At 41.4% G+C, this 8,693-nt stretch overlaps 1 protein-coding gene across 2 annotated transcripts in view; it reads right to left on the reverse strand.

Annotated features, from left to right (window-relative positions):
- Positions 1 to 8,405, reverse strand: part of PHACTR4 (phosphatase and actin regulator 4) — a 115,352-nt gene extending 106,947 nt beyond the window's left edge. Inside the window, exon 1 of one of the 2 annotated variants that reach the window (XM_056795426.1) lies at positions 8,270 to 8,405. The gene's annotated coding sequence lies outside the window, so the exon portion shown is untranslated. Of the gene's footprint in view, positions 1 to 7,813; positions 8,172 to 8,269 lie in introns of those variants that run through there. The other variant, XM_056795427.1, reaches the window with a different exon arrangement.
- Between the last annotated feature and the right edge of the window lie 288 nt (positions 8,406 to 8,693).

Genomic DNA, 8,693 nt, shown 5'->3' on the forward strand with positions numbered 1-8,693 from the left:
AAGGTGAGTTTACTTAGTCACTGAATTCATATAGTTTAAATCTACTGAAGGGCACTACATGTTTGAGGCTAGTATTACACAGTTCTTTATAGTTTGAAAGATGTATACAAAACGTGTTTTCATTTTAAGAGGCAGAGCAGTATATAGAAGAAGCAACGGATAAAAAGTCAGAAGACTAGGGTTTCAATCACAGTTCTTCCACTTTATAACATGTGTGACCTTGGGCGAGTCCTTTCATTGGGCTCAGTCTCAGTAGGAGGTGGTTTGGGATTGGATGATCTTTAAAATCCCTCCCAACTCTAATCTGATCTCTTTTTGATCCTGCAGATTGCCCCCTCACTATCATATCTTTCCTTTCTCTTATCTTCAATTACTCCTTTATTTACCACCAGTTCCTTCAGAGCAGCTACAAGCACCTACATGTTTCCCTCATCTGTAAAAAACTTCTAGATCCTACTATCTCTGCTTAACATCTCTTCTCCCATTCTCAGCTATTCATATTCAAGTTGACTCCTTGTTTTCCAACCAATGTAAATAAAGAAAATATTTTATCACTCTAGCAATGTTCCTTAAATAAACACCATGCACACATGATACCAAGATCTCAGCTTCAAAATTAGTTTTCATTTTCAGAAAACTGCCTAGTGAAGCATCCAGGGATATTATAGCCTCAAAATAGACTAACTGGTTCAATATAAATTCAATACTCACACTGTTGGAACAGCCACAGGACTTACTTTCACAATTGGTATCATCCTTTCTAGTACCTATTGCTTTACTTTCACTAAATATGATAAGTAGGATAAGTTGAGCAAAAACTTTCAGGTTGTCACAATTCATATTTTACACTTAAAATACAATGGAGAAGTTTTGATGCACAAAGTCTGCATATGAAGGTCTTGCAGTGCCAACCATCTCTTCCTTGTCTGCCTACATAAAACATCACAATTCCACTTCCTCTCCAAACACTTCCTCAGAAGATTTTTGGTTCTAAATCTTGTGGTCTATGTTTTCCTGCAGTCTTGTTTCCAAAAACGAGAGTCACAAAGGATAATCAATTCTCTATTCTATGAATAGTGAATAAATAAGGAATCTATAAGATTAATCAAAGCAATCTTATTGTTTAAAATTGTTAAAGTTTCTGTTATAAATAAGTCAATCAATTTCTCTAAAAAAAAACAACTAAGAAACAAAGGCCAGTTTTCAGGTTTATTAATGCCTTTCTGTTTTTCAAGATGATCATTATATCTCTTGGATCTGATAACAAACATCTAATGTATAAGAGAAGTTTTCAATTTTGGAAGGCAAAGTCAAGTTCAATATACAAATAAATGTTTTTCTTCTCTATGATAGCAATAGATCACAGAATCTTAATTTAAAACTAAAAGGGACCAGAGATTTCCTGATCCCAACGTCTCATTTTACAGTTAAGGAAACTGAGGCCCAGAAGTTAAGTGATTTATTGGGGATTGCAGAGACAGTAACAAAACCAGAATTTGAATGCAGATCTCCTGATTCCAAATCCAGCACCCTCTCCACTAGAACAGCTACCTTCTCCTCATGTCACATAAAAAGCAGCAGAAACAAATCTGGCCTCAGATACTTCCCAGCTGTGTGACCCTGGGCAAGTCACTTGACCCCCATTGCCTAGCCCTTACCACTCTTCTGCCTTGGAGCCAATACACAGTATTGACTCCAAGACGGAAGGTAAGGGTTTAAAAAAAAAAGCAGCAGAAGGCAGAGACCTAAATTCCAATCCCAGCTCTGGCACTTAATCATTGTATAACTGATCATAACTCTGAGTCCCAGCTTCTTCCACTGTAGAAAGGAGAGTCTCAAATGAACTAATGTACTAATGTACAGAAAAGTACATCAGGACTAAAAGCCACAAGGCAAATATCAAATATCATTTTTACTATCAAAATAGTCAAGTTATTCCTTTGAGATTTTTTTCTAATTGGCAAAACCAAAAATCATCAAATCTTAAAAGGTGAAAGGGATCAACCTAAACAGAATCTCTATTACGAAATGTGACTCGCCTCTGCAGACAAAATTCAATCCAAATAGTCATGAAGACTCTGCTTGAATATGACCAGGGAAGGACAAACTTTCTAACTCAAGAAGTGATACATGTCATTTTGTTCTCATTGTTAGGAAGCTTTTCCTGAAACTGGGCCAAATTCTACTCAAAAAGTCATCATTTTCAAGCCTGTGATTCCACTGATAACTAAACATTTCATTGTATGGTGGAAAGAATCCGGTTTTAGGGGCAGCTAGGTAGCACAGTCGGTAGAATGCTAGGCCTGCTGCAGGAGGTCTTGAATTCAAATGTGATCTCAGACACTTCCTAGCTATGTAATTTTGGGCAATTCTCTTAAACCCCATTGCCTAGCTGCTGCTACTCTTCCGTCGTTGAACTGATACTAAGATAGAAGGCTCAAGAAGGAAGGAAAGAGAGTAAAGGGAGAGAGGAAGAAAGGGAGGGAAGGAAAAAGGAAGGAAGAAAGTAGAGAGAGTAAAGAGAGAGAGGAAGGATGGAAGGTCCAACCTGATTTCAAAGAATCCGCTCTGATGTTTAGCTACCTCTGGGACCTTGAGTAAGAAACAATCTCTCTGAAACTTGGTTTCCTAATTAGAAAAAAAGATCAAAAACGGTTAGGCCTCTGGATCAAGACCACTGACCTGAGGAATAAATATCAGTGATTTTATCCTTTCTCTACCAACAAAACTCTCTGTCCCACTACAATTATCCTTAGGAATGACTGTGGCTAAAAATTTCATCACTTTGTCCAATCTGGTGATGGACCTATCCAAACTTAATTAAGGTATCCTCAGTCAACATGCATTGAGTCAGTCCATCACCAAAGCACATTCAAAATCTTTCCAGATTAGTAGGGCCTGCCAGAATTCAGGCTCCAATGGCACAGCCAAACCTTCCATCACATAAATGAGACACCAGAAGAACTGAAATGGAGGAAGCCCAGACAAAATACTTTAAAAAATGAAGATTTGTACATCAGACTAAATTCCCAATCCAAATTCTATTTTATAACTTTTATTTAAGTCATGCCAAAAATAATCAATGTGAGAAAACAAATGAAATGTTACCAGATCAGTTCTTTACTAAGTATGGTTCAAAGTGTGTCACCTCTCTGAGTAAAGATGTTCACAATCTATTTGTTTTGAGTGATTGCCCCAGAAATGAGGAGAGCCTTTTCTCTCAAGGTTGCCAAAGATTTTGTCACCTACTGACCAGCCACCTGTTGATGAGCCTCTTAGCTGGCCCTGTATTAGGATCATTCCCTCTTAGTAGATTCCAGAGTTTTCTCTTTCTAATGGCATAGTTTCCACCACAATAAGCTCTCAGAGTACCAACTTCAATTGTTTTTACTTAAATTTACTCTGCAAGCCATAAGGTGCTAATAAATGTGTTACTCCCCTATGACCAGAATGTTCCAATCAGCTGTCTCCTCTCCTTAGAAATATTCTCTTGGTCCACAGGCAACCACCAAAGGATGAAAGATATTATTCACATTATAAATGAGGAAACAGGCTCAGAGAGGTCATTAACTGTGGTAAAACAGTTTATAAATGTAAATTTTTAACAAATTAAAGAAAATATTTACTACTTACTATATGCAAAGCACTGTGCTAAAGACCCCTCATAGAGATTACTTTCTACATGTAAGGAAATGACTTGTACTCAAGACAGCATGATGTAAAATCAAGACTAAATAACATTGGGGGGGAGGGGGGATCTCAGTAGAGATCAGTCACTTTCAGCAAGGAGATCAAAGGCCTGCCAGAAGAGGGATAACAAATGACCTGAGCCTATAAGAATAAGATTATATTAGGTTGAGATGGAAAGGAAGGTATTTGTGAACTAAGCAGATATGTTCAGTCATGTCCAACTTGTGACCCCATGGACCACAGCTATCCAGGGAATTTTTTAGGCAAGGATACCAGAATGGTTTGTCATTTTTTGACCCAGTGGGTCCTTTGGTCAGGCAGAGGTTAAGTGATTTGACCAGGATCAAACAGCAAGGAAGTATCTGTGGCTAAATTTGAACCCAGGTGTTCCTGACTCCAGGTCTAGTGCTCTCAACCACTGAACCATAGCTGCCTCTAAAAACGATCAGGAGATGGCAAATTGAGTTCAATGAATAACTTTAGGCTGGAATAGAGGGAAAATTTGTTTTTAATTTTTTAATAAAATAAATGAACTGATAGTTTTATCATCATCAAATCAACATGGAAAGCTTTGCAAACCTTAAAGTGCTCTCTCATACAATAAAGCCCTTTCTCTCTGACCAAATTCTCACTAAAAACATAATCACACCAAGTACATTCATCTACCCTCTTCCTCCCCAAATGATCTTTCCTTCTTCCAACTTGTACCTCTCTCCCCCTTAAGTTCCATTTTATGTGACATTTACTTGCAGAAGATGCCACAGAGCTCTTACTATTAGTGATATTAAGACAAGGATAGATCTAATTTACATCTTCCCCAAAGACTAACACAATTCCCCTGAACATAGCAGGGGCTTAATATACACTTGCTGTGTTGAAAAAAATAACCATCAAAAATGCCCATAGCTAAAAAGTCAAATAGATTATCTAAGGATAGAACTGAGTGCTAGCTGGCCTAATCTTACAGAGAAAAAATGATTTTTGCCTTTAGTCACACAAAAGGTTACTATCCTGGAACCACATCTGGATCCCACTCTAAATGACAGTACTTAACTTATAAGAATTTATTGTTCTCAATGAGTTGCGGCTGAACTGCAAAATACTCAAGTAATTTCTGTGGACACAGGCTAAACAGTACTAAACTTCAAAAAGAAATTCTATCATGGGTGGAATGAAAATGTTCAAAACAGCTTCCACAGGTCAGGAACTGGGCAAAATTGTGATATGTTTTAACAAGGAAAATTTTAAATGAAGAGTGAAAAAAGAGCTACTTTTGGTGATCACAACATGGCCTACATGGACATTAAGTCTAGGTCTTAATTGCCAGGTCAGAAAAAGAATATTAAAGAAAGTAGGATCTTGCCAATTCTTCCAAGTACTCTGAACCTCCTCTCCTTTGGAATTGCCACTAATTTTTCCACTAATAGTACTATATTCTATTATGTATTTGTGGATCTGCCTTATTCCTCTCATTATATGGAGAGCTCCTAGAAAGTAAGAACTGTCATTTCATCCTAGTAACTCCAGCACACAGCAGAGAACCTGGTCCACAGAAGGCAATGAAAAAAATGAGCCAACTAAGGATATAAACAGTTCTTTTCACTAGTGTTTCAAGGTCAGTAGCTTTTCAAATACATTCACTGACAACACATTTGTTAATAAATACTTCTTTAATAAAGTAATATTCATCAAAACTATCAGTCCGAACACTTACCCACAGGGCCACTGAAATCAACAGCATTACCCTACAAATGGCTACCCCTTGGCCACCATCCAATGGAATTACAATACCATTAAGAAACATCCATAGAGTATCCACCAAGTGAAAGGCATCTAGAAATTTGAGGAGGGAGATCACTTCCAGCTAAAGCAGGGAGAAGAAGGGAGGGAATAGGGGATTAGGGAAAGCTTCATGAAGATGGGGCACTTGAGTCAAGTCTGGAAAAAAAGGGAATTTCAACAAGCAGAGATGAAGTAGGAAGAAGGCTAAGAGGCTATCAGTTTTTTCCTGAAAGTCAAGGTGTTATAAGCAGACACTAAAAGAAGAGGATATGAGAGTGGCAGTAAGACATCCAGGTTGGCTTGCATGTAGATTATATGATGCACAGTATAGGTAGATAAGGCTGAAATGGTAGTTGGAGGTCAGATTATGCCTGGAATGCTAACCTATGGTTTCTATTTTATTTAGCAGCCAATTTGGAATCACTGAATGCATATGAAGAAAGTGATTTCACAATGCATGCAGAACAGTGAATTAAAAGAGTCACACAATTGTGAAGGACACAACATTAAATCTAGAAGAGACCTCACAGAGTATCCCTCTCATTTTATACACTATGAAGAAAACAGAGGTCCAAGAAGATTAAGTCAATTTGAGCAATAAAGTTTGCAAGCATCAGAGGCAGGCCTTCATATTTCCAGTGTCAACTAGTGCTCTTTCCAAAGTACCACACCATCTTGTACCTTGAACATTCTTTCATTGCTATTCCCAGAAATTTATTTCATAGTCACAAAATTTCAACTTCCTTTAACCCCTCCTTCTTCATCTTCTGGGCAATTTTTCATTTTATGCTATTTTTTTTCCATCAAAAGCTCTAGTTCAAGATGAGAGGGATGGCAGCTGTACCATCATCACCTGTGAGAGCTGATAGACAATTATTTGATTCATTAGCATCCCCTTCATTGTATGTCTTCAAAAACTTCCAATATTTCAACTAATTCTGTGGCTGTTCATCTAAGATTGATTGATGGAGAACAGAAATTCAAAATGTGTGTTGATAGGTCAAAAAATTAAAGACAGGCAAATGGAAGACTGAAAGTTGAGGGGATAGAGAACTAAATTCCTGACCCTCCCCATCCTATGGGGTGGTTATGTAGCAGAGTGGATAGAGTGCCAAGCTGAAGTCAAGAAAACCCATCTCCATGAGTTCAAATATGGCCTCAGACACTTACTAGCTATGTGACCTGGGCAAATCACTTAACCCTACAGCCTCAGTTTCCCCATCAGTAAAATGAGCTGGAGAAAGAACTGTCAAAGCCACTCTGGTATCTTTGCTAGGAAAACCCCAAATGGAGTCATGAAGAGTCTGACATGACTGAATAACAACAACCTTAATGCAAATGTAATAGATTTAGAAGATCCCAAAGTCCATAATTCCCTTTTCCATTAAGTGGAAGTGCTTTCCCAGTAACTTTATGCCTTATTTGCCTTCTCTCAGCTTTCCCAACACAACCTGAAGACATATAGCAACCTACTGTGATTCTATGTAAAAGATTTCTACAGGTCTGAGATTGGAAATATTCAATAGTAATAAAAATTAGTTGCTCCAGGGTGCCTCTCTTTAAATTGAATGTGACAATACTCATTATGAAGATACTTTCGAAAGAGACTGAGAAGGCATTTAAGAATGCCTTTAAGGAAGTTACAAGGTAACCAAATTTCCTTTGAACATATGGCATTCCCCAGTTTCTGTTAAAAATCGGTATTTCTCTCCCCCCCAAACAACTTCTGACCTTCCAACTCTATGCTGTGCACTGGTATCTTTTGTTGGCTTAAGTCACTGGGTTTCTGGTTTCTCACTAAATCAGAGTCTTCAACTCACCGATTCATTCCTTTCACTTTTTTTTTTGTTTTGCCAAAGGAAAACAGTTTTGGGTGGGTGGGAGTATTTGGGTGAGGAAAAGTGGAGTCCAAGGCTGCCCGTAAGGAATAGAAAACCCGGCCTGAGCTGCCCTTTAACGCCGTTCCTCCAGCTTAAATCTTCAGTATATTCATGCTCTGATTCTCCGGAGGTCCCATTTTCAACCTCCCCTCAACTCCTCCAGGAGCCCTGACCTACAATCAAAATCCTGATGGGGTGGGTTGCCTTCAGCATCCCTGGAAAGAACAGCCACATGGATGTATAGGTCCAGGAGGGTAAATCAACAAGCAGGTATTACGTGCTAAACGAAGGAGATACCAGCAACAACAAAAAAAGAAGAAAAAGAAGAGAGAAGGGGAGAAAGACAGTTTCTGTTCTCGAGAAGCTCCTAATCCAGCTGGAAAGAGTCTGGGGGCCACCTAGTCCAACCTCCCCAACACCAGTCTCCCAGATTGGGACTGAAGCCCAGACAAATGAGTTACTTGAGGTTCCTCTGGCAGTGAAGTAAAGAGGCCCCGAGCCCCAGGCCATGGCAAGAACCCTTCCCTCCCTAGAAGAGAACTACTCCCTCGTAGTTTTCGGCCGTGGCTTCGGGGAGCCCTAACGGGCGTCAGAAAAAGAGAGGATGCAGCGGGTGGCCGGTTGGGTTTATTCACGGGACTTTGACCCGCTCCTGTTACGGTAACAAGATCCTCCTCCGTCGCCACCGTCGTCCGTCCCTTCGGGGCCCGGGGCTTCCTCGCGCCCCACTCGCTGGGGTAGACCCGAACAAAAGCGGCCGCGAGGCCGGGAGGGGGGGAAGGGGGTGTAGCGGAGTCGGGGCTGAACTGAGGAGAAGCGGCCGGAGGCCCCAGTCAGCCCCGGCGGGCCAGCGCCCGGGAGCTGTTACTCCGATCACCGCCCCGCGATAGCCCCTTCTCCCAAACCCTCTCACTCACCTCCTCGGCCCTTCAGACCGATAGCAGCCGCCGCCGCCTCGGCCGTTTCCTCCGGAAGTCCGCGCTCACCTGCCCAGCGGCCACCGCCGCCACCGCCTGTGCAGTCAGCCCCCGAGCGGGGCGGAGGAACGGCACGGGACGGTTAAGGGGAGGGGTGAAGACAGGGGGCCGTCGCGAGGCACTCTGGGGCTTGTAGTCCACAGAGGGGCTGGCGTGGGGTGGGGGGAGGAGGGGCAGAGAAAGGAGGTGGAGAAGAGGCGGGCAGCACAAAATGGTGGGGCAGGCCTTTCGGTCTCCGACTGTGCCCGGCCCTGAGAGAGGCAGGTGGCGTGCGTGCACGCGCGCCCCCTCCCCTGCCCCGCCCCTCCCGGGGAGAGGACGCTGAGGCTAGTTCAGGCGCTGTGTTCTTAGGAAAGTCAAGGAG

This window comes from Monodelphis domestica, chromosome 4 (assembly GCF_027887165.1).
Source record: "Monodelphis domestica isolate mMonDom1 chromosome 4, mMonDom1.pri, whole genome shotgun sequence".
In the NCBI taxonomy this organism is placed as follows: domain Eukaryota; kingdom Metazoa; phylum Chordata; class Mammalia; order Didelphimorphia; family Didelphidae; genus Monodelphis; species Monodelphis domestica.